The sequence below is a fragment of the Lissotriton helveticus genome, chromosome 5_1, assembly GCF_964261635.1.
Source record: "Lissotriton helveticus chromosome 5_1, aLisHel1.1, whole genome shotgun sequence".
Lineage (NCBI taxonomy): Eukaryota > Metazoa > Chordata > Amphibia > Caudata > Salamandridae > Lissotriton > Lissotriton helveticus.
The window spans coordinates 1,835,882,162-1,835,908,825 of NC_136065.1; the positions used below are offsets into that span (position 1 = coordinate 1,835,882,162).

The window sequence follows — 26,664 nt, forward strand, 5'->3', positions numbered from 1 at the left end:
GCAGTGATACTCTACCCACCCCTTGGAGAGTACCTGAGGAGGAAGTGAGATACTCCCCCCTTCCCCACCTCCCCCCCCACCCATGGAGAGTACCTGAGGAGGAGGCGGTGAACTGACCTGTCCGTGCTTTGAGAGTACCTGAGGAGAAGGCAGTGAGCTCTATTATCCGTGCATGGAGAGTACCTGAGGAGAAGGCAGTGAGCTCTATTATCCGTGCATGGAGAGTACCTGAGGAGAAGGCAGTGAGCTCTATTATCCGTGCATGGAGAGTACCTGAGGAGAAGGCAGTGAGCTCTATTATCCGTGCATGGAGAGTACCTGAGGAGAAGGCAGCGAGCTCTATTATCCGTGCATGGAGAGTACCTGAGGAGAAGGCAGCGAGCTCTATTATCCGTGCATGGAGAGTACCTGAGGAGAAGGCAGCGAGCTCTATTATCCGTGCATGGAGAGTACCTGAGGAGAAGGCAGTGAGCTCTATTATCCGTGCATGGAGAGTACCTGAGGAGAAGGCAGTGAGCTCTATTATCCGTGCATGGAGAGTACCTGAGAAGGCAGTGAACTGACCTGTCCCTGCTTGGAGAGTACCAGAGGAGAAGGCAGTGAGCTGTGCTGTCCGTGCATGGAGAGTACCTGAGGAGGAGGCAGGAAGGCATGCTACCTCCGCATGGACAGTACCCGAGGAGGCAGTGAGCTGTCTTACCCTGGCATGGAGAGTACCCGGGGAGCCGTCAGTGAGTTGTACTATCCGTGCATGGAGAGTACCTGAGGAGGAGGCCTGCACCTGCATGGAAAGTAAAGGACAAGGACGTACCCTGTGAAGGAGGCGGCAGGGGATGTCCCGCACCCTGCTTGGAAGCATCGGCGGAGCAGTGAGCTCTCGGCCGCCCTGCGTGGAGTCAGTGTCTGAAGAGGCGAATAGAGCTGTCCTAGGTGCTGCAGGCAGCCGTGACAGCTGCTGGGGATGCTGCTGTCCCTAGGTGAGTGCTGAGTGCCTGGCCCTTCTGCCCCGTGACGCTGCCCTGGCAGTAGAATCACTGCTGCTTCCTGATCGCCCCAGGGTGACCTCGTCTTTCCTCGTCCTGCCCTCCAACACTATTCTATATTCTACCTCACTGCGGCCTTCCTCGTCCTGTTTTTTTCTCGCCCCGTCTTCCTCACTTTGCCCTTCCTCTCTCTCCCCCTCATTCATTATCCCGTCTTTATTTTCTCTTCCTCGTCTTACCTCTTCCACCCTCCCCGTTTCTCGACATGTCCTCCCTAGTCTTTTTTCATCTCTCCTCGCACTGTCTATTGTCACAGGTCCTCAGCCTCTTCTTCAAGTTCCTTCCTCACCCTGCTCTGCCTCTTCCTTCCTCGCCTCTACACCCAGTCCTTCCTCCTTCTCCATCGCAATTTTCTTCTTCTCTGTCTCATTCCCTCCCTTCTATCTCTTTTTTGATGTTCTCTTTCTGACTTTCTTATCCCCCCTTCCTTCCTTTTACCGCACGATACCTTTATCTGTCCTTTCCCACACTTCTTCATCCGGCCTTCTTCCGCCCTCGCTCGCCCCCTATCATTCTCACTCACTCACCTGTCTCACCCCTTCACCTTACCTCATTCCTAAAGGCCCTGTCACCCCTACCACTGTGTGCACTCACTCTCCTGCACGCGGGTGCCTTCCTGTGATCCCGCTTCGGGTGGCGAGGGGGCTGGAGGGATTGGGGCGGGTTGGACGCGCTGCTCCGCTGCCTCGCGGAGAAGGGAGGTCTCTGCTCGGATGCAGCTTCCCACCATTGAAAGGTGTGTGTCCATTTCTCCTCTCTTCTGCTCTGTTTGCCCCTCACCCACTCCCCCAGATATCACTGTGCCTTCAAGAGATGTCCCCTCCCCCTCTCTGCTCCAAAGCAGGACACACTGTTTGGAATATTTTAAACATTTATAAGCTGCAGTCTATTCTGCTTTGATCAATAAATTAATAAAACGGGCCGGCCCCTGCCAAAGAGTCCCCGGGACTTAACCCCTCGGTTGCCGGGTAGGCTGCAGCAGGAGCTTTCCAGCTGAAGGAGGGGAGGGATGAGGAAATGCCCTGATTCGGGGAGGCGGCGAGGGTCAGGGGAAGGGCACGCGGAGGGAAGCAGGGGGCGCTGCTGTCTTTGTGAGGTGAGACCCTCTGTGGGCACAAGCTCTTCCTCCTGCTTTTTAAAGGGTCGAACAGGGACAGAAAATAGGCCAGGACACCAAAATAAAACGTGCCCCCACTAGCGGATCAGACAGATAAATAGTGGCCCATATTTGCATAATTGTGGCAGTTTTTCAAGTTAAAAAATGCGTTATTAGAGAATAATCAATGTAAAATACAGCAAAAACCTGAAAAGGAATACTTGAATGATACATATCAAAGTAATGAAGCAATTCATCTTCAAGAGAAATGCAAACAGAACAAGATTTACAATGACTTGGTGTTTATAAAATATAACATATCACAAAATACTGAAGGAAAAAAGAAAAGGAAACTTGCATGCCAACTTTCTGTCTATACCTATTAGTATTTTGTGAGTTTTTAAATTGAGGAGATGGGGGAGGGGAAGGGAAAAACGATCTATCACAAAAAAGTCCAAAAAGGAGGCCAAAAAGACAAAAAGAAATATCTTTTTTGGCAGTTTTTAACTTGTAAAGACACTCCTTATAAGTGTTTTGCAAGTTATGGGAGACTGAATGCATGTATGCTTGCACCAATAAGTTATTATAACTGTATATTTACATTGTACAAATTTATCTTTGTTTTTATTAAAAAATACTATTTTTGATATCAATATGTCTGTTTATGTTATGGTTTAAGTTTTCAACTTTGGGAATTTTTTAGTCGTATACATAGCTGGTGTGTGTTCAACAGTTAGCCTGGGTGTTTACCTTCACATTGCATGTATGCTTGCTGCAGGCAATGTCTGTGGTAAAATATTAGAAAAAAACAACATTAAAAACCGGTGCACCAGACCATAAAACAGGCCCAGAAACAACCTCAAAACGACCCACACACTGTCCTGCCAGAGCTCCCCCTCTGGCCCGAGAGATTGCCCTATAGGACATTCAGGCCCTGGCTTTGAAGAACTAATTCCCTGGACCTACAGGAAGCATCCTAGAGCAGTAGGTTTGCACAGCTCCTCTTCCTGTCCCAGGCTAATAGTTTATGTGCATACTTCCCTGGCCTGTCCCTGGTCATTCGCTTATATGCACATGGCCTCAACCTGTCCTTGCCCACTTGTTTATGTACATAGGGCCTCAGTTTGTCCCGCCCAATTGCTTGTGTGTACAGGGCCTCAGCCTGTCCCTCCCCAGAAGGTTATGTGCACAAGACCCACACTGTCGCAGCCCCATAGTTAATGAACACAGGTCACCACTCTGTCCCTTCCCAGTAGTTTCTGTGCACGTGACCTCAGCCTGTCCCTGGCACATACTTTATAAGCACGAGGCCTCGGCACGTCCTGCTCGGTAGTATACGTGCACAGGGCCCCGGTAGGTCCCTGGCTAATAGTTTTTAAGCAGAGGGCATCAGTTTGTCCCTGTCCAATAGTTTATGTACACATGGCATCAACCTGTCCCTGTCCAATAGTTTATGTACACATTAAATCAACCTGTCCCTGCCCAATAATATATGTACACAGGAACAATCCTGTCCCAGGTCTGTAGCTTATGTACATGGAAACCAGTCTGTCCGTAGTCAGGAATGTGGCTCTAGCCTGTCCATAACTCAATATATTTGTACCGAGGGTCCCAACTTCCTAGTCCCTGCTCACAGGGCTCTAGTCTGTCACTGGTCTTTGGGTTCTGTACATGGGAGCACAGCTTGTCCCTGCCCATTCATATCTGGCAAGTCAGTTTCTGTCCAGTAGTGTCTGTCTGTAGAGCGCAGAATCATTTCTGTGGATAGGACCCCAGTCAGTCCCTGCCTATTAGTGTCTGTGTATAGAACACAAGAGTAGTGTCTGTATATAGAACATAAGAGGGTCGATACAGAATTTTGTCTGTGGATAGGACCCAAGTCAGGCCCTCCCTAGTGGTGTCTGTGTATAGAGCACAAGGAAGTAGTGTCTGTGTATAGAACACAAGAGAGTAGTGTCTGTGCATAGATTGCAAGAGGTTCCATACAGAATCATTTCTGTTGCTAGGACCCCGGTCTGTCCCAGCCCAGCAGCGTCTGTGTATAGAGAACAAGAAAGTAGTGTCTGTGTATAGTGCAGAAGAGGGTCGATACAGAATCATTTCTGTGGGTAAGACCTGTGGATAGGACCCCGGTCTGTCTCTGCCCAATAGTGTCTGTGCATAGAGCACCAGAGAGTAGTGTATATGTACAGAGCAGAAGAGGGTCTACCTCGATTCATTTTTGTGGCTAGGACCCGGTCAGTCCCTACCTAGTAGTGTCTGTGGATAGAGCGCTCATACAGAATCATTTCTGTAGCTATGGCCTGGTCTGTCCCTTCCCTGTAGTGTCTGTGTATAGAGCGCAAGAGAGTAGTGTCTGTGTATAGAACACAAGAGAGTAGTGTCTGAGTATAGAGCGCAAGAGGGTCAATACAGAGTAATTTCTGTGGTTAGGACCCTAGTCTGTCTCTGCTCAGTAGTGTCTGTGTATAGAGCAGAGGATGGTCCATATGGAATCATTTCTGCTGATAGGACCTTTTGATAGGACCCCGGTCTGTCCCTGCCATATAGTGTCTGTGTATAGAGCACAAGAAAGTAGTGCCTGTGTATAGAGCACCAGAGAGTAGTGTCTGTGTAGAGCTCCCTAGAGGGTCCATACAGAATCAGTATGGCCAGGGACTGCCGGAATACCCCCTCCCTTCCTACAACAAACATTATTGAAATGACATGAGAGGGATTGTTTTGGAGGCGGGGGTTGTACAACCCCCGGCCGTATTTATTAAAACATAAAAATAAATCAAAATTAAATTAAATCAATATTTACCCAATTACGCAGAAAACATTCCATGACATTTGATTACAATTGATATATACAGATATCAGATGGCTAACCTTAACAACATTCTAGTACAAGGTATTTCCTATCAGAATCTATAACTGAAAAACAATCACACAGTAATTACTTTTCTGCGTATCCTATTTGGGCCTACGTCTAGGTCACTAACTGGTGTCAGATCCTTATCAATTAACCACACCCTCCAGTTGGAGTGATAATGCGCAGAGGGGCCATCTCTGCGCCGTTTACTGTCGTCATTCTGCACGTGCGGGTTGGCCAACCAGACAGAGAAAGCGTGACTCCCCCCTCTCCCGCACCCATCTAGCCAACAGGCTTTAACTGCCCCTGGAGTTCTAGGAGAGACCACTTGTCCCTCCCCTTGGGCGACCCCATTCAAGAATGGTGCCGCCCTCTAAGGACCTTGAATTTACTGCTCACCAATCATGACCGTACCGCCTACCAAAGAATAGCAATAAATACGACGATTGATGACCTGTAAACAGGATAAAGTTCTAAGGAACAAAACACGTTAGTATGACACACCTGTCATCTATATACATTTGGAACAAACCTGTGAAACAACCTTCATAAAACACAATACCAATCATCTGCTTTAGGGGATGGTGGGTGGGAAGAAAGAATTGCAGCCTCCTAGAGTCTGGAGGGGCAGGCTGCGGAGCGCAGGCCTTTGCTCTCCATTGACCCGGAAGTGATTCAATCACTTCCGGGTCACTAGGAGACCCGGGGTCCAACAGGGTTAAAAAGAGGCAGACTCCCACGCTCCCTGGCCTTTTAAACCCTCACTTGCCAGGCCGGTTCTAACCAGCCTGTCCTTTGGTCTCCATTGACCCGGAAGTGATTCAATCACTTCCAGGTCACTAGGAGACCCAGGGTCCAACAGGGTTAAGGCGCGCCCGCCGCGTCATTGTGACGTGACTGTGGCACGCCCCACCACCGAAAGCGGGTGGGGGCCGGTGTGCCCGCCATACTTGCGGCGGGGCCGATGCCTGCACAGCCTGTCTCTTCTGTGGTTAGGATCCGGGTCTGTCCCTGGCCTGAAGGTCTGTGTATAGAGCAGAAGAGGGTCTATTCTAATTTATTTCTGTGGCCAGGACCCCGGGCAGTCCCTGCCCAGTAGTGTCTGTGTATAGTGCACAAAAGAGTCGTGTCTGTGTATAGAGCTCAAGAGGGTCTTGGACCCCGGTCTGTGCCTGTCCAGTAGTGTCTATGTGCACAAAGCACCAGTCTGTGTCCGGTTAATAGCTGGCCCCTTGCTCAGTGAGTCATTAGTCTATGCATTCAAGGGCTTTACAGTCCCCAATTCTGCCTGTCCCTGCTGAGTAGTTCATGTGCCAGTGCATCATTCTATCTCTGCTGGACAGTTTATGTGCTCAGGGCCGCAGCCTGTCCATGCTCAATTGCTCTGTGCGCAGGGCTGCAGCCTGTCCATACTCAGTAGCTCTGCGCATGGGCCTCAGCCTGTCTCTGCTCAGTAGCTCTGCACGTGGGGCCATAGCCTGTCTGTGCTCAGTAGCTCTGCGTGCGGGCCGCAGCCAGTCTGTGCTCAGCAGTGCAGCAGCTCTGCGTGTGGGGCCATAGCCTGTCTGTGTTCGGTAGCTCTGCGTGTGGGGCTGCAGACTTTGCGTGCTCTGTAGCTTTTCGCACGGGCCACAGCCTGTCCATGCTCAATAGCTCTGTGCGTGGGACTGCAGCCTGTCCATGCTCAGAAGCTCTGCGCGTGGGACCACAGCCTGTCCATGATCAGTAGCTCTGCGCTTGGGGCCGTACCCTGTCTGTGCTCAGTAGCTCTGCGCGCAGGGCCGCAGCCTGTCTGTGCTCAGTAGCTCTGCGTGCGGGTCGCAGGCAGTCTGTGCTCAGCCGCTCTGCATGTCGAGCTGCAGCCTGTCCTTGCTCAGTAGCTATGCGCGCAGGACCGCAGCCTTTCCGTGCTCTGCAGCTTTTCGTGCGGACCGCAGTCTTTCCCTGCTCACTGCTCAGAAGCTCTGTGTGCGGGGCTGCAGTCTATCCATGATCAGTAGCACGGCGCGCGGTACTGCAGCCTGTCTGTGCTCAGTAGATCGGCGCATGGGGCCCTAGCCTTTCCATGCTCAGTCGTCTCAGCGCACGGTGCTGTAGTCTGTCTGTGCTCAGTAGCTCTGTGCACAGGGCTGTAGCCTGACCGTGCTCAGTAGATCTGTGCGGCCCAAGAGTGTCTTTTGCCAGTAGTTTCTGTGAATAGGGTCACAGTCAGTCCTTACTGAACATTGTCTGTCCACAAGACGCAGACTGTCCTTGTTCAGTTGCATGTGTGCATGTGGGCCCAGTCAGTCCCTGATCGTTTGGCAGGTGTGCAGCAGTCCAGTCTGTCGATGCTGCTCATTAATAAGATCCTGTTCTTTACCAGCTGGACATACAGTATCAGTCTGTCCTTGCTCGTTTGGAATCAGTGCAACAGGCCCCAATCTATCTCTCAACTTTAGGTGACTGTGCAACTGGCCCCAATCTGACCTTGCTCGTAAGGTGTGAATGCAAAACACCCAACCTGTCTCTGGTATCTATGCAACAGGCCACAGTCTGTCTCTGAACATTAGGGTCTATGCAACAGACCCCAATCTATCTCTGAACGTTAGAAGTCTGTGCAACAGGCCCCAGCATGTCTCTGAACATTAGGAGTCTGTGCAACAGGCCCCAGCATGTCTCTGAACATTAGGAGTCTGTGCAACAGGCCCCAACATGTCTCTGAACATTAGGAGTCTGTGCAACAGGCCCCAACATGTCTCTGAACATTAGGAGTCTGTGCAACAGGCCCCAACATGTCTCTGAACATTAGGAGTCTGTGCAACAGGCCCCAACATGTCTCTGAACATTAGGAGTCTGTTCAACAGGCCCCAACATGCCTCTGAACACTAGGCATCTGTGCAACAGGCCCCGACATGTCTCTGAACATTAGGAGTCTGTGCAACAGGCCCCAACATGTCTCTGAACATTATGCATCTGTGCAACAGATCCCAATATATATCTCAACATTAGACGTCTGTGCAACAGGCCCCAATCTATCTCTGAACATTAGACGTCTGTGCAACAGGCCCCAATCTATCTCTGAGCATTGTATGTCTCTGCAACAGGCCTCACTATGTCTCTGACATTGTGTGTCTGTGCAGTTGGCTTCAGTCTGTCCTTGCTAGAGTGTCTATGGCTCAGGCCCTGGCCTGTTACTGAGCATTGGGCGTCTATGACACTGTCCCAATCCATGTCTGAACATTAGGATTCTGTGCAACAGGCCCTAATATATGTCTCTAAACATTAGGCATCTATGCAACAGACCCCAATCTATCTCTGAACATACATCAGGAGTCTGTGCAACAGACTCCAACATGTCTCTGAACATTGGGCGTCTGTGCAGTTGGCTTCAGTCTGTCCTTGCTCGTAGGGTGTCTTTGACACAGGACCAGGCCAATCTCTGAGCATTGGGTGTCTATGACACCAGCCCCAATCTATCTCTGAACATTAGGAGTCTGTGCAGCTGGCCCTAATCTATCTCTGCGCATTGGGTGTCTCTGCAACAGGCCTCACTATGTCTCTGAACATTGGGTGTTTGTGCAGTTAGTTGGCTTTCGTCTGTCCTTGCTCATAGGGTTTTAATGACACAAGCCCCAGCCTGTCTCTGAGCATTGGGTGTCTATAACACGGTCCCCAATCCATCTCTGAACATTAGGATTCTTTGCAACAGGCCCCAACATGTCTCTAAACAGGCCCAATCTGACTGTGAATATTGGGTGTCTGAGCAGCTGGCCCCAGTCTGTCCTTGCTCGTAGAGTGTCTATGGCACAGGCCCCATCCTGAGTCTGAGCATTGAGTGTCGGTGACACAGGCCCCATCCTGAGTCTGGGCACTGGGTGTCTGTGACTCGCCCCCTATCCTGAGTCTGAGCATTGAGTGACACAAGCCCCATCCTGATTCTGAGCATTGGGTGTCTGTGACACAGGCCCATCCTGATTCTGAACATTGGATGTCTATGACACAGGCCCCATCCTGAGTCTGAGCATTGAATGCCAATGACACAGTCCCCATCCTAAGTCTGAACATTGGGTGTCCGTGACATGGGCCCCATCCTGAGTCTGAGCATTGGGTTTCTGTGACACGGGCACCATCCTGAGTCTGAGCATTGGGTGTCCGTGACACGGGCCCCATCCAGAGTCTGAGCATTGGGTGTCTATGACACGGGCCCCATCCTGAGTCTGAGCATTGGTTATCCGTGACACATTCCCCATCCTGAGTCTGAGCATTAGGTGTCTATGACACTGGCCCCATCCAGAGTCTTAGCATTGAGTGTCTGTGACACAGGCCCCATCCTGAGTCTGAGCATTGGGTGTCTGTGACACGGGCCCCATCTTGAGTCTGAGCATTGGGTATCTGTGACACGGGCCCCATCCTGAGTCTGAGCATTGGTTATCCGTGACACATGCCCCATCCTGAGTATGAGCATTGGGTGTCTGTGACACCGGCCCCATCCTGAGTCAGAGCATTGGTTATCCGTGACACATGCCCCATCCAGAGTCTTAGCATTGAGTGTCTGTGACACAGGCCCCATCCTGAGTCTGAGCACTGAGTGTCTGTGACACCGGCCCCATCCTGAGTCTGAGCATTATGTGTCTGTGACACGGGCCCCATCTTGAGTCTGAGCATTGGGTGTCTGTGACACCGGCCCCATCCTGAGTCTTAGCATTGAGTGTCTGTGACACCGGCCCCATCCTGAGTCTGAGCATTGGGTGGCCGTGACACTGGCCCCATCCTGAGTCTGAGCATTGAGTGTCTGTGACACTGGCCCCATCCTGAGTCTTAGCATTGGTTATCCGTGACACATGCCCCATCCTGAGTCTGAGCACTGAGTGTCTGTGACACTGGCCCCATCCTGAGTCTTAGCATTGAGTGTCTGTGACACCGGCCCCATCCTGAGTCTGAGCATTGGGTGGCCGTGACACTGGCCCCATCCTGAGTCTGTGCATTGGGTGTCTTTGACACGGGCCCCATCTTGAGTCTGAGCATTGGGTGTCTGTGACACGGGCCCCATCCTGAGTCTGAGCATTGGTTATCCGTGACACATGCCCCATCCTGAGTCTGAGCATTGGGTGTCTGTGACACAGGCCCCATCCTGAGTCTGAGCATTGGTTATCCGTGACACATGCCCCATCCTGAGTCTGAGCATTAGGTGTCTATGACACTGGCCCCATCCAGAGTCTTAGCATTGAGTGTCTGTGACACAGGCCCCATCCTGAGTCTGAGCATTGAGTGTCTGTGACACCGGCCCCATCCTGAGTCTGAGCATTGGGTGTCTGTGACACGGGCTCCATCTTGAGTCTGAGCATTGAGTGTCTGTGACACCGGCCCCATCCTGAGTCTGAGCATTTGGTGTCTGTGACACAGGCCCCATCCTGAGTCTGAGCATTGGTTATCCATGACACATGCCCCATCCTGAGTCTGAGCATTAGGTGTCTATGACACCGGCCCCATCCATAGTCTTAGCATTGAGTGTCTGTGACACCGGCCCCATCCTGAGTCTGAGCATTGGGTGTCTGTGACACAGGCCCCATCCTGAGTCTGAGCATTGGGTGTCTGTGACACTGGCCCCATCCTGAGTCTGAGCATTTGGTGTCTGTGACACAGCCCCCATCCTGAGTCTGAGCATTGGTTATCCATGACACATGCCCCATCCTGAGTCTGAGCATTAGGTGTCTATGACACCGGCCCCATCCATAGTCTTAGCATTGAGTGTCTGTGACACCGGCCCCATCCTGAGTCTGAGCATTGGGTGTCTGTGACACGGGCCCCATCCTGAGTCTGAGAATTGGATGTCTGTGACACGGGCCCCATCCTGAGTCTGAGCATTGAGTGTCTGTGACAAGGGCCCCATCTTGCGTCTGAGCATTGAGTGTCTGTGGCACGGGCCCCATCTTGCGTCTGAGCATTGGGTGTCTGTGCAGTTGGCTTCAGTCTGTCATTGCTCGTGGGGTGCCTCTGGAACAGGCCCTATCTGTCTGTGAATATTTGGTGTCTGTGCAGTTGGCCTCAGTCTTGGTACCTTGAGGTACCTCTGCACCCCCAGTCTGCGCCTGCTCGTTAGTTATCAGCATGGGCTGCACGAGATGCAACGATTAATAAGAAAATGGTTTTCCAAACAGACTCCTTTCTGTTCTGAAAGGAGGGAACTGCATGAACTCGATTAGTGTGTCCCATCTCTGTTTGTTTTTGAGAGTTGTCTTTGAAGAGGGCTCTCTATTACTGTATGTCCAAGGGCAGCTATATCAGATGCAGCACCAGGCTGCTGATAGCAAAATGTCTCCACTTGCTGCAAACATCACTTCCAGAACAACAACCTACTAACTGTAAATGTTCGTTTAAATCAAATGAACTGTCTTCATCTCAACAAGCAGCAGGTACAAATGACACCGGTGCCCCTGGGGCGCCCCACGCAGCTGCCTGTCATCAGATTGTCCTCTCTGGTCTCACATCTCTTGAGAGACATCACTGTGGGCCACTCCTGACTACCAACCACCCCTGCGGTTCCTGTTCTTCATGCATTGGGGCCAACGACTAACATTCCCTAAACGAAGCACCAATCTACCATCTTCCTTGTATGGTTTTTAATTTATAGATATTCTAAAGTAAAAGGAACTTGTTCAATTTCATAGAACCTCAGTGTGTTTGTAGAAAATAACAGCTCCCTGACTTATCTTCAGTTATTTTGAAAGTGAGTTCATGGTTTCTTACATGTGACACCACCATGCCTTTGGTCAGTGATTTTTGTGCACATTGCCTGTTTGTCCCTGTTCGTTCTTTTTTTTACATATGGCCATAGATTGTTTCTGCTCATTGATTTATGTGCACATTACCCCTGCTTTAACTTCAACTCCCTGTTCTCTGGCTCCTGTACCTGCGGCCCCAGTGTGCCTCTGCTCAGTGATTCCTGTGCACATTGCCCCTGCTCGTCCCTGTTCACTGGCTCCTGTACCTGCGGCCCCAGTGTGCCTCTGCTCAGTGATTCCTGTGTACATTGTCCCTGCTCGTCCCTGTACACTGGCTCCTGTACATACAGACTTAGTGTGCCTCTGCTCAGTGATTCCTGTGCACATTGCCCCTGCTCGTCCCTGTACACTGGCTCCTGTACATACAGACTTAGTGTGCCTCTGCTCAGTGATTCCTGTGCACATTGCCCCTGCTCGTCCCTGTTCACTGGCTCCTGTACATACGGCCCCAGTGTGCCTCTGCTCAGTGATTCCTGTGTACATTGTCCCTGCTCGTCCCTGTACACTGGCTCCTGTACATACAGACTTAGTGTGCCTCTGCTCAGTGATTCCTGTGCACATTGCCCCTGCTCGTCCCTGTTCACTGGCTCCTGTACATACGGCCCCAGTGTGCCTCTGCTCAGTGATTTCCATGCACATTTCCCCTGCTCCTCCCTGTTCACTGGCTCCTGTACAAAATGCCCCAGTGTGCCTCTGCTCAGGGATTTGGGTGCACATTGCCCCTGCTCCTCCCTGTTCATACAGCCTCAGTGTGCCTCTGCTCAGTGATTCCTGTGTATATTGCCACTGCTTCTTCCGGTTCACTGGCTCCTGTGCATACCGCTCTAGTGTGTCTCTGCTCAGTTATTTCTGTGCACGTTGCCTCTGCTCGTCCCTGTTCACTGGCTCCTGTACAATCGGGCCCAGTGTGTCTCTGCTCAGTGATTTCCGTGCACATTTTCCCTGCTCCTCCCTGTTCACAGACTCCTGTACATAATGTCCCAGTGTGCCTCTGCTCAGGGATTTGGGTGCACATTGCCCCTGCTCCTCCCTGTTCATCGGCTCCTGTACATACGGCCCCAGTGCGCCTCAGCTTATGCATGTCTGTGCACATTGTCCCTGTTCCTCCCTGTTCACCGGCTCCTGTACATACGGCCCCAGTGTGCCTCTGCTCATTGATTTCTGTGTACATTGCCCCTGCTTGTCCTTTTTCACTGGCTCCTGTACATACAGCCTCAGTGTGTCTGCTCAGTGATTCCTGTGCACATTGCCCCTGCTCGTCTCGGTTCACTGGCTCCTGTACATACAGCCTCAGTGTGTCTCTGCTCAGTGATTCCTGTGCACATTGCCCCTGTTCGTCCCTGTTCACTGGCTCCTGTACATACGGCCCCAGTGGGTCTCTGCTCAGTGATTCCTGTGCACATTGCCCCTGCTTCTCCGTGTTCACTGGCTCCTGTACATATGGCCCCAGTGTGTCTCTGCTCAGTGGTTCCTGTGCACATTGCCCCTGCTCGTCCCTGTTCACTGGCTCCTGTACATACAGCCTCAGTGTGTCTCTGCTCAGTGATTCCTGTGCACATTGCCCCTGTTAGTCCCTGTTCACTGGCTCCTGTACATACAGCCTCAGTGTGTCTCTGCTCAGTGATTCCTGTGCACATTGCCCCTGTTCGTCCCTGTTCACTGGCTCCTGTACATACGGCCCCAGTGGGTCTCTGCTCAGTGATTCCTGTGCACATTGCCCCTGCTTCTCCGTGTTCACTGGCTCCTGTACATACGGCCCCAGTGTGTCTCTGCTCAATGATTCCTGTGCACATTGCCTCTGTTCGTCCCTGTTCACTGGCTCCTGTACAAACGGCCCCAGTGTGTCTCTGCTCAGTGATTCCTGTGCACATTGCCCCTGCTCGTCCCTGTTCACTGGCTCCTGTACATACAGCCTCAGTGTGTCTCTGCTCAGTGATTCCTGTGCACATTGCCCCTGTTCGTCCCTGTTCACTGGCTCCTGTACATACAGCCTCAGTGTGTCTCTGCTCAGTGATTCCTGTGCACATTGCCTCTGTTCATCCCGGTTTACTGGCTCCTGTACATACGGCCCCAGTGGGTCTCTGCTCAGTGATTCCTGTGCACATTGCCCCTGCTTCTCCGTGTTCACTGGCTCCTGTACATACGGCCCCAGTGTGTCTCTGCTCAGTGATTCCTGTGCACATTGCCCCTGCTCGTCCCTGTTCACTGGCTCCTGTACATACAGCCTCAGTGTGTCTCTGCTCAGTGATTCCTGTGCACATTGCCTCTGTTCGTCCCGGTTCACTGGCTCCTGTACATACGGCCCCAGTCTGTCTCTGCTCAGTGATTCCTGTGCACATTGCCCCTGCTTCTCCGTGTTCACTGGCTCCTGTACATACGGCCCCAGTGTGTCTCTGCTCAGTGATTCCTGTGCACATTGCCCCTGCTCGTCCCTGTTCACTGGCTCCTGTACATACAGCCTCAGTGTGTCTCTGCTCAGTGATTCCTGTGCACATTGCCTCTGTTCGTCCCGGTTCACTGGCTCCTGTACATACAGCCTCAGTGTGTCTCTGCTCAGTGATTCCTGTGCACATTGCCTCTGTTAGTCCAGGTTCACTGGCTCCTGCACATACGGCCCCAGAGTGTCTCTTCTCAGTGATTCCTGTGCACATTGCCCCTGCTCGTCCCTGTTCTCTGGCTCCTGTACCTGCGGCCCCAGAGTGTCTCTTCTCAGTGATTCCTGTGCACATTGCCCCTGCTCCTCCTTGTTCACTGACTCCTGTACATACGACCCCAGTGTGTCTCTGCTCAGTGATTCCTGTGCACATTGCCCCTGCTCGTCCCTGTTCACTGGCTCCTGTACATACAGCCTCAGTGTGTCTCTGCTCAGTGATTCCTGTGCACATTGCCCCTGTTCGTCCCTGTTCACTGGCTCCTGTACATACAGCCTCAGTGTGTCTCTGCTCAGTGATTCCTGTGCACATTGCCTCTGTTCATCCCGGTTTACTGGCTCCTGTACATACGGCCCCAGTGGGTCTCTGCTCAGTGATTCCTGTGCACATTGCCCCTGCTTCTCCGTGTTCACTGGCTCCTGTACATACGGCCCCAGTGTGTCTCTGCTCAGTGATTCCTGTGCACATTGCCCCTGTTCGTCCCGGTTCACTGGCTCCTGTACATACAGCCTCAGTGTGTCTCTGCTCAGTGATTCCTGTGCACATTGCCTCTGTTCGTCCCGGTTCACTGGCTCCTGTACATACGGCCCCAGTCTGTCTCTGCTCAGTGATTCCTGTGCACATTGCCCCTGCTTCTCCGTGTTCACTGGCTCCTGTACATACGGCCCCAGTGTGTCTCTGCTCAGTGATTCCTGTGCACATTGCCCCTGCTCGTCCCTGTTCACTGGCTCCTGTACATACAGCCTCAGTGTGTCTCTGCTCAGTGATTCCTGTGCACATTGCCTCTGTTCGTCCCGGTTCACTGGCTCCTGTACATACAGCCTCAGTGTGTCTCTGCTCAGTGATTCCTGTGCACATTGCCTCTGTTAGTCCAGGTTCACTGGCTCCTGCACATACGGCCCCAGAGTGTCTCTTCTCAGTGATTCCTGTGCACATTGCCCCTGCTCGTCCCTGTTCTCTGGCTCCTGTACCTGCGGCCCCAGAGTGTCTCTTCTCAGTGATTCCTGTGCACATTGCCCCTGCTCGTCCTTGTTCACTGACTCCTGTACATACGACCCCAGTGTGTCTCTTCTAATTGAGTATTGACTTAGCCGGTTCCTGTTCATTGGTTTCTGTGCACATCATCACAATAGTTTGACGCTGCTCATTGCTTTCTGGATAATGGCTCAAACCCTTTACATTGCTTTCTGTGTACAGGGTGTCAGTCTCACCAGTTATGTGCACACATCCGCCTTGTGCCCCCACTCTCTGGTGTATAGGCAGATTGCTTTGGTCATACCCTGCTCAGTATCTGCTGCTTGCATGGCCTCCTTTGATCCATCTTCATCGGTTCCTGTTCGCAGGCTCTCTGTCTAATCTTATGTCTTTTCACAGAGCGCTGCAGCTCCATGATTCATGTGCGCAGTGCCCCAGGCTGCCTCTCTAATTGGTTAATGCTCACAGGCCTGGTTCTGTAATGCAGAGAGTCTTCCGAATATCACTGGTTTATGTGTACGGAGCACCAGTCCGCCCTACTCCTTAGTTTATGCGCATAGAACACCAGTCTGCCCCACTCCTTGGTTTATGTGCACAGAGCCCCACTCTGCGCCCACTCATTGATTTATGTGCACGGACCTCCAGTCAGCCCCCACTCCTTGCTTTATGTGGACAGAGCTCCAGTCTGCCCCATCTCGTTGGTTTATGTGCGCAGAGCCCCAGTCTGCCCCCACTCATGAGTTTATGTGCACAGAGCCCCAGTCTGCCCCCCCTTCATTGGTTAATGTGCAAGGAGCTCAAGTCTATCCCCACTCATTGGTTTATATGCACGGAGCACCAGTCTGCCCAACTCATTGGTTTATATGCACAGAGCACCAGTCTGCCCAACTCATTGGTTTATGTGCACAGAGCCGCAGTCTGCCCCCACTCATGCGTTTATGTGCACAGAGCACCAGTCTGCCCCACTCATTGGTTTATGTGCACAGAGCCCCAGTCTGCCCCCACTCATTAGTTTATGTGCACATAGCCCCAGTCTGCCCCCACTCATTAGTTTATGTGCACAGAGCACCAGTCTGCCCCACTCATTGGTTTATGTGCACAGAGCCGCAGTCTGCCCCCACTCATGCGTTTATGTGCACAGAGCACCAGTCTGCCCCACTCATTGGTTTATGTGCACAGAGCCCCAGTCTGCCCCCACTCATTAGTTTATGTGCACATAGCCCCAGTCTGCCCCCACTCATTAGTTTATGTGCACAGAGCACCAGTCTGCCCCACTCATTGGTTTATGTGCACAGAGCCCCAGTCTGCCCCCACTCATTAGTTTATGTGCACAGAGCCCCAGTCTGCCCCCACTCATTGGTTTATGTGCACAGAGCCCCAGTCTGCCCCCACTCATTAGTTTATGTGCACAGAGCACCAGTCTGCCCCCACTCATTAGTTTATGTGCACCGAGCCCCAGTCTGCCCCCACTCATGAGTTTATGTGCACAGAGCACCAGTCTGCCCCCACTCATGAGTTTATGTGCACAGAGCCCCAGTCTGCCCCCACTCATTAGTTTATGTGCACAGAGAACCAGTCTGCCCCCACTCATTAGTTTATGTGCATAGAGCACCTGTCTGCCCCCACTCATGAGTTTATGTGCACCGAGCCCCAGTCTGCCCCCACTCATGAGTTTATGTGCACAGAGCACCAGTCTGCCCCCACTCATGAGTTTATGTGCACAGAGCCCCAGTCTGCCCCCACTCATTAGTTTATGTGCACAGAGAACCAGTCTGCCCCCACTCATTAGTTTATGTGCATAGAGCACCAGTCTGCACCCACTCATGAGTTTATGTGCACAGAGCACCAGTCTGCCTGCACTCATTGGATTATGTGGACAGAGCTCCAGTATGCCCCAACTCATTGGTTTATGTGCATGGAGCCCCAGTCTGCTCCACTTGTTGGTTTATGTGCATGGAGCTCCGGTCAGCCCCCACTCAGTTTATGTACACAGAGCCTAGATCTGCGCACACTCATAGCTTTAAGTGCACAGTGGCCTAGTCTGACTCTACTCATAGGTTATGTGCACAGAGCCCCAGTCTACCCCTACTCGATGGTTCATGTGCATGGAGCCCCAGTCTGCTCCACTCATTGGTTTATGTGCACAGAGCTTGAGTATGCCCCCACTTGTTCATTTATGTGCATGGAGCATAATTCAGCCCGCACTTGTTGGTTTATGTGTACGGAGCACCAGTCTGCCCCACTCATTGGTTTATGTGCACAGAGCCCCAGTCTGCCCCCACTCATTAGTTTATGTGCACAGAGCCCCAGTCTACCCCCACTCAATGGTTTATGTGCACAGGCCCTCAATCTGCCCCCACTCATAGGTTTATTTGCAGGGTAGCCCCAGTCTGCCCCTTCTCTATAGTTTATGCACTCTGTGCCTCAGTCTGTCCCAGCTCGTTGGTTTATATGCACGGAGCTCCAGTTTGCCCCCACTCATTGGTTTATGTGCACTGAGCACTGGTCTTCCCCACTTGTTGGTTTATGTTGACAGAGCAGCAGTCTACCCCCACATGATAATTTATGTGCAGGGAGCACCAGTCTACCCCCACTCAATGGTTTTATGCGCACAGAGCCCCAGTCTGCCCCACTTGTTGGTTTATGTGCACAGGCCATCAATCTGCCCCCATTCGTAGGTGTATGTGCACAGAGCCCCAGTCAGCCGCCACTCATGAGTTTATGTTCCCAGAGCCCCAGTCTGTCCCAATTATTAGTTAAAGTGCACCGAGCACCAGTCTGCCCCAACTCAATGGTTTATGTGCACAGAGCACCAATATTCCCCACTCATTGGTTTATGTGGACAGAGCACTAGTCTGCCTCTACTTGTCGGTTTATGTGCACAGAGCACCAGTCTACCCCCACTCAATGGCTTATGTGTGCAGAGTACCAGTCTGCCCCACTCTTTAGTTTATGTGGACAGAGCACCAGTATTCCCCACTCATTGGTTTATGTGGACAGATTCCAAGCCTTGCCATTCTCATTAATTCAAGGGCAGAGGGCCTAAGCATGTCCCTGGGAGAGCAAAAAACAAGGAACAGCACTTACCTGCAAGTTGCCGCCACCGCCAAGAGTCATTCCGAGGCACACAGGCATCTAGTAGCACGCCGCCACCACCAGGAGTCAAACTACAGCTGACCACACGCGGCGCCGCTCCGGGACCACAACTCCCGGCAGCCTACGCGGCGGCGCGCTTTCTGATGCCGAGAGAGCGCCAGGAGACGCTCTAAAGCGGCGCAACGACCGGCAGAGCGAGGGAGAGCAAAAAACAAGGAACAGCACTTACCTGCAAGTTGCCGCCACCACCAAGAGTCATTCTGAGGCACACAGGCATCTAGTAGCACGCCGCCACCGCCAGGAGTCAAACTACAGCTGACCACACGCGCCGCCGCTCCGGGACCACAACTCCCGGCAGCCTACGCGGCGGCGCGCTTTCTGACGCCGAGAGAGCGCCAGGAGACGCTCTAAAGCGGCGCAACGACCGGCAGAGCGGGGGAGAGCAAAAAACAAGGAACAGCACTTACCTGCAAGTTGCCGCCACCACCAAGAGTCATTCCGAGGCACACAGGCATCTAGTAGCACGCCGCCACCGCCAGGAGTCAAACTACAGCTGACCACACGCACCGCCGCTCCGGGACCACAACTCCCGGCAGCCTACGCGGCGGCGCGCTTTCTGACGCCGAGAGAGCGCCAGGAGACGCTCTAAAGCGGCGCAACGACCGGCAGAGCGGGGGAGAGCAAAAAACAAGGAACAGCACTTACCTGCAAGTTGCCGCCACCGCCAAGAGTCATTCCGAGGCACACAGGCATCTAGTAGCACGCCGCCACCGCCAGGAGTCAAACTACAGCTGACCACACGCGCCGCCGCTCCGGGACCACAACTCCCGGCAGCCTACGCGGCGGCGCGCTTTCTGACGCCGAGAGAGCGCCAGGAGACGCTCTAAAGCGGCGCAACGACCCGCTTCGCGGGACGCCCGGGGCGAAGCCCGGGCAAAGGACGGGCCCTCTACGGCCCTCATCGGCAGGAGGAGGCAGGGACAGGGCCAGAAACGCTGCAGGAAACATTACCTCAAGTAAGACTTATCGCTTTACGATTCTGCTACTTGACACTATAACTGTACAAAAGTGACCTTGTGTGTATATTGTAAACATGTCTACAAAACCTAAGGAAGCCCCGCTAAACACTCTTGACAATTACCTTGTCCAAACTGTTAAAAAAATAAATACGCAGAGGAGAAATTCTCTGGGGTTGAGCCAATCCCCAGACTTACGATGTCTGTCCCCCTCCGCATCGATTCTGATTGATGACACCATTCTGCAGGAAGTTCATCACGAGGTCATAACTAGCGGCCCTATCTCTCAAGGAACAAGTGGCACACCTGTTAACGTAGCCCCGGCCTCTGAGGTTCCTAATGTAGAGGCTGAGAGTGACATTGACATTGACTCCGATCAGGAGAAACAGACTCGTGTCTCGTCTGACGAGCAGTCGCCCAAAGGGCGTGCCACCAGGCCAAGACGATTATGTACCAAAAACCCACCAAAGCAGGGTGGACCACGATCGGGGATAAGAAGGAAGAGGGCCATTACCCCAAAGTCAAAGCAAGTGAACACTGTGGAGGACAAATCAAATCATACATCTGAGGATGCTTTTTTTGAAAGAATTGCTGATTTTCTTGAGTTAAAAATCAACGCTATTATTAAACCCCTAATATCAAAAATCGACAAACTGCAAGCGGAGATTAAGAAGTTGGGTGGACTCCATACTACGGTTGTAGGTGGGGTAGAAAATATAACTATGTTAGTTACAAACTTGAGTAATAACACAGGGGGAAACGTTGTTAGAGAGGTTGTAAGTGATGGCGCAGGAATCCAGTTGCCAGAAGAGAATCCACCACCTCATCCACCAACATTGACTGTTAACAGCGAGGGTCCTCTATTGGCCAACATTCCAATAGATAGAACCCCTTCTGTCAGCATCCCCCCAGTACAAGCTCACTCAATGGACCCCTTACAATTTATAGTTGAAGCCACACCAGTGGTTTTAGTTTTAGCGAATGTCCCTCCTCTGGAAGGGGGAACAGCGGAAAGCTCCACTTCTCTCACAAGCAAGGCCTTACACTGGTTAACCAGTAACACGCGGCTAGCACCAGGGGGAAAGCACCATCTGGCAAGCGTAATCAAGTCAGCAACTAGGGTCCCCTGGTTGGGAAACCGGCCGAAAAAGTTTAAAGGGGACTGTGTGGCAGTGAGCTTTTCAAATCAAGATGTCCTTCCTAATATTCTTGCTAACTTATTCCCTCCCCAACGCAGACAGGGTACTGTTGTTCCCTTAACCCTAAAGTTTTTTTATGGTGAACAGCAGAATGTTACCCACCCAAGGACTCCCGCGCCAGGGTGGGATAGAAATTGGGATTCAAACCTCAGATGGGGGCAGGACCCAAGGTATAACGTAGCGGCTCATCATTCCCATTTAGTACAGCACAATCCATTTCAGAATCCCTTCAATTGTTTAATCGCTATGCCCCGTTGTCCTTCATGGATCAAAACGATTGACTCTCCCGCAGACAAGACTGTAATGGTGAGGGTCTTCCGCCTGCTTCCAGTTCACTAGATCGGAACTCTGCAGGCATTAGGGTCTGTAGAATTATGAGCTGGAACATCGCTGGCCTCAGAGCCAAATACAACGATAAGAACTGGCTGGAGATAATTAGATTCAACGACGTTCTTGCTTTTCAAGAAACCTGGGAAACGTCATACAGACTGGTTCTGGACGGCTTTTCCCATTTCACTGTACCAGCAGTTCCTAGTAAAACAGGAAGGGCGAAGAGGGGCTTGGCTATATACATCTCCTTAGATATTCAAGGAAAGACAAGACAGATTAAAACTAATTCATTAAACATCCTAGCGGTTGAACTAATTACACCAAATTCACAGCCCAGATTACTTGTTAATTTTTACAATTCTCCCGTTAATCAAATCCCAAATGAGCATTTGGTAACTCTAGAGGAATTCCTGTCTACCCACAGTGAGAATAGTGTCCATGGGTTTGAGGTGATCCTTATGGGCGACTTTAACATCCATCCATGCCATGTGGATTGCCATGTGGAACACGAGGATTTTTCCCCCTATTCCTCTACACCGCATTTCGAACACTCATCACGTGGAGAGGCTTTGGAATCGCTCCTAGCAACTTTTAACCTTTATGAATCATATAGTTGCCCCTCAGGCCCGAGGTTACCAACATACGTGGGCAACAACACAGGCACAATTGTAGACTATATCTTTTTATCTTCTAGTATTCTGCCTGAAGTCATTAATTATAAGGTAGAAACTACAGTTTTTAGCGGTCATAATCCAGTAATTTTAGAGGTCGTATCACAGGGAGTTTTGGGAAAAAGGATGATTGATGCTTTATGTGTGACAGATTTAGTCCTGAGAGATCAGAATCGCAGACTGAAATGGGATCAAGTAACCCCAATCACCTTTATACAGGATACCCTGGCTAAAGTTGAGGGGGAGGTTGCAATTTGCTTGGATAATAACAACTCTGGTACTAGCATGATAGAGGCTTTCAATGTTATCTGCTGTCAGGTCAATCTAGACCTGACCGTAAAGAAAAAGTCCAATATGCTCAGGGGCCCCAAATGGTTTGATTCAAATTGTTCCAAGGCTCACTCAATCCTCATGAATGCCCTAAAAAATAAACCCAGAGATAGAGAGCAGATAGCATCACTGAGGCGACAATACAGTTATGCTATCAGGACGAGGAAATCTGAGATTAAAAAGGAGGCCTGGAATGATTTACTGTCGCCTGATATACAGAGAGATAGCGCCAGATTTTGGGCAATAATAAACCATCCATACTTCGTGGGACTAGAGAATCAGAGAGCAGATTGCATCATACCTGACGAACAGTGGGTCACACATTTCAGTAACATCTATAGCTGTCCTGATATCACTCCAGGCTGTGAGATGCAATTCACACAAGCAGTAACTACCATCTCTCCTTTTAGTTTAGAGGAGGTGAAAAAAGCAATCAACGACACACTCTATAAATAGGCACCGGGCCCGATGGGGTTCCCGCAGATTTTTTTAAGAGTGCCCCTGAACTAAGTGCCAAAATTCTCACAAATATTTTTAACGCTACAAGGGATCTCATCTTTCCTATTAGTTGGGCCAAGTCTACGATAATACCGATCTTTAAAAAAGGACAGAGAACAGACCCGGCCTGTTATAGGCCAATCTCTCTCATTGATTCCAGTGTTAAAATCTTGGGAAGAGTCCTTTTAGGAAGACTGACTCAGCTTTTAGAAGGGAAAGGTGTCCTATCAAATGCACAATATGGCTTTAGAGCCAAAAGAGGAACTTTAGATCAGTGCCTAAACCTAGAACTGATCATAAATAAATACGCAATCGCCAAGGGGGGCTCTCTGTACATGGCCTTTATGGACCTTTCCTCAGCCTTTGACCTGGTCAACAGGGCTAAGCTGTGGAGGGTCCTTCTGGCCATGGGCATTGACCCTCCTTTGGTCGGATACCTGGCCGAGTTACATAGGGATCTTATGACTTCGGTCAGAGTGACCAGGGAAGGGAGATGCACTTGCCACTTTAAGTCAGAGAGGGGGGTTAGGCAAGGGTGTATCCTTGCCCCCCTCCTCTTTACTCTTTATATAAACGACCTTGAGGCAGTCCTGGCAGCATCCCACACCGACATTCCGCGTGCAGGTGAGACAAAGATACCTGTCCTCCTGTACGCGGACGATGCAGTCCTCTTGGCACGCTCCGGAGTGGCACTAAATAAACTCCTTTCATCCTTTGGGGATTTCATGTCCACTTTGGACATGAAAACCAACACTGATAAATCGCATGTAATGATTGCAGGAGCTGCAGGCAGGAAAAGAAAGTCAAAAACATTTTTTTGTGCTGGGAAAGAGGTCAGGAGAGTTCCATCTTTTCCATACTTAGGGGTGACCTTTGATGAAAAGGGCACGTGGGGCCCCCAGCATTCCGTTAAAAGCAACGCTGTGGCAAGAGCGGCAGCTGGGTTGCTTGCCTTTGCTAAAAAACTTGGAGCCCGCCCCATGGAAAGCATTATAAAGGTCTATAAAGCTAAATGTTTGTCTGTTGCCCAATACGGTTCTGTTATTTGGGGGTACACTAATCATGATAAAATCCAGAGAGTAGAAAACAAATTTCTGAGAACCCTGCTTTCTGTCCCCCAATCGACTTCCACCTATGTAGGACATACAGAGCTTGGATTGGGCTATATAACCGACATTTTAAAACTAGCCCCAGTTATTGGATGGTTGAAAATCTGGCTCAATCAGGAGCTAACTTTAAATCATATCATCTTAAAAGATTGTTTAGCCCTGGATAGAGCCCAAAACATTCCGTGGGTAAAATATGTTCATAGGCAGCTAATTTTAGCCGGCCGACCTGAGCTTTTCTCATCACCACATTTGATAAAGCAGGAAGATGTAAAAACAGTGAAAAATACCCTGACAAATCTATACGTTATTGAGAGGGAAGCCACAGAGCTAAATAAACCCATGGTTAGGAAACACTGTATGTTGACATCTGTCCCAGGAATGGAACCATACCTTTTCCTGGTAACTAAACCATACCATCGTTTCCTTCTAACGAGATTCCGTTTTGATTTGATTCACTTCATTCTGGACAATTTTAAGATATGGAATAGACCCGATAATGCTGAACCATGTGATTGCGATCTCTTTTCCACCCAGGACACGACTCACTTTATCATGTTCTGCGGCCATTATACTGAGATTAGAAAAAGATATTTGCTTCCAATTTTGTGCATTGATGTTCCTGCAACTCCTTCCTAATGTAAAAGTAGCTTTTCATGTTGCTAGTTTTTTAGTTGCAGGAGCACGCATAAACAAGCACCGCACAAGAACTAGGCACCTTGTTCCTGAATATTGATTACCCTTTTATATCTCACTGATTTTAATATTTTTAACATTTTTGTATAACTTATTTTGTACATTGTGATTTTAGAGTTTTTAAATATTGACTGTATTAATTTGTGTTCTGAGGAAATGTTGCTATGTATTAATGCTCGTTCTTTTATGATTTTTAATAATCGAATAAAGATAATTGACTGACTGATGTCCCTGATCTTTACGCTTCGGTGCACGTAACCTCTGCATTGCCCCAGCGCATTGTGTTTTACTCTGCTGTGGCCACAAGTTTCTCCCTTCTCATTGGTATATGTACACAGGGCCCTCAGTCTGCGCCTACTATTGGGTTATGTATAGAAGTCCCTTGTCAGACCACCTTCATTGGTATAGCTTCTTAGGGCCGAAGACTGTCAGGACATTGGTTTATGGGTATGAGAGAAATCTATTCTTGTTAATTGGTTTCAATGCATATTGCCTTAGTTCAGGGGTCTTCAAATATTTTTGCCCTGAACCCTCCAAAGCAAAACCTTTAGAAGTCAGGCCCCAATTCAAAACTTTATGGAAAGGGTTGGGGAAGTGGAAGGGTCGGAGCTTATGAGATCATTTCATGGGTACTGTTTTTGTAGCTCATACTCCACCATAAATGTGAGACTTATTGTTGGAGGGAAAAATCTATTATTAAAAAAAGACAGAGCATTTGTACGCAATAATATGGTTTTAATCAATTGGGAAAATCAGCCAGTCTCAGAAAGAGACCAAAGTCTGAAGTTCAAAGTTCTGGATTACAAGCAGTGGTATATATACTGTGAAAGCCACACAAAAGCACGCATTACGAATTCCTACATGATGCAAATAGCAAGCTGGGCAGATAAGATATTGCCAAAACAAGTCAATATTTCCAAGAATTATGTACGTGTCCATGGTTAGCAGAAGTCCCCTCTTGTATGCTAGTTTTCAGTAGAAGGGTGAGAAAATAGAAACACGTATTTGTTTCTCTGCATAGTGAATGATTACCTCTTGTTTGATGTCCATGGGCCCAGCTCAGCCTATCTGACTTCAACATATGAGTTTAAGTTTAAGTTTAAGTTTAAATCACTTATAGAGCGCACGTTCACCTTGCGGTTTCATGGCGCTGTGGTACACTGAGCCTCAATTAGCGGGGGGGAGGGGATCGGGAACAGATGACGATTAAAGGGAAAAGGCCTGAGAAAAGAGAAAGGTTTTTAACGCTTTTCGAAACTGAAAATATTCGGTGAGAGAACTAAGGTGGAGCGGGAGTGAATTCCAAAAGCTAGGGGCAATGGTGGAGAATTTGGAGCCTCCCCATTTTTTTCGACGAAATCGAGGGACAGTCAGCAGATGGTGGGAAGACGATCTCAATTCCCTCGCAGGAGTGTACGCTTTAATTTCGGAAGATATGAAGGAGGGAGCGGATCCTGCCAGGGCCTGAAAGGTAATACAGCCCATCTTGAACAGGGAGCGCTCACGAATAGGGAGCCAGTAAAGGGATTTTAGAAGCGGGGTGACGTGATGTGACTTGGACAGTTTATAGACTAGACGAGCGGCCTGATTCTGCACCAGCTGCAGCCGTCGAACATTATAGACTGGCATACCACAATATAAGGCGTTGCCGTAATCTAATCTGGAGACAACCATAGCCAGTACAATAAGTTTTAGAGCGGAGAAAGAGAAGAAGCGGGAAACCTTACGAATAGTACGGAGGGAGAGGAAAGAAGAGGACACCACGGAACCCACCTGGGAGTGTAAAGTGAGTTGATCATTAATCTTAAAACCAAGTGCTTTGACAGAGGTAGACAGGGAGGGAGAGGGGCCTAAGGAAGGGGGCCAAAAGAGAGAGGACCAGGGACTGGAAGAGCCACCTGTCAAGACCAACTCGGTTTTATCCGGGTTTAGTTTTAGGTGGTTGTGGCTCATCCAGTCCCGGGTGAATGTCATAATAGTGTGAAAATTGGAAATAGAGTCGGGGGATGAAGAGAGGTTGAAAATCAGCTGGAGGTCATCCGCATAATTAAATACGGAGACCTCCATTTGTTGGAGGGCAAAGATAAGAGGGGCAATGTAAAGATTAAAAAGTAATGGGGAAAGAGAAGAACCCTGGGGGAGAAATCGCCCAGCCGGACGGACCGCTTGAGTGCGGTCCCTTAGGAAGGAGGATAACCATACCAGGGCTACCCCGCCGACCCCAGCCGCCCCGACACGGGAAAGTAAGATGGAGTGGTCCACCGTGTCGAAGGCGGCGGACAGGTCGAGGAGGACCAGGGCCTGGGGAAGATTGGTGTCCATACCTTCTCTAAGGTTGT

The 26,664-nt window shown here is 50.3% G+C and overlaps 1 protein-coding gene across 1 annotated transcript in view; it reads left to right on the forward strand.

The window, feature by feature from the left end:
- Positions 1-451: 451 nt before the first annotated feature.
- Positions 452-26,664, forward strand: part of SAMD14 (sterile alpha motif domain containing 14) — a 294,092-nt gene continuing 267,879 nt past the window's right edge. Inside the window, exon 1 of the mRNA XM_078645242.1 lies at positions 452-977. The gene's annotated coding sequence lies outside the window, so the exon portion shown is untranslated. The remainder of the gene's footprint in view (positions 978-26,664) is intronic.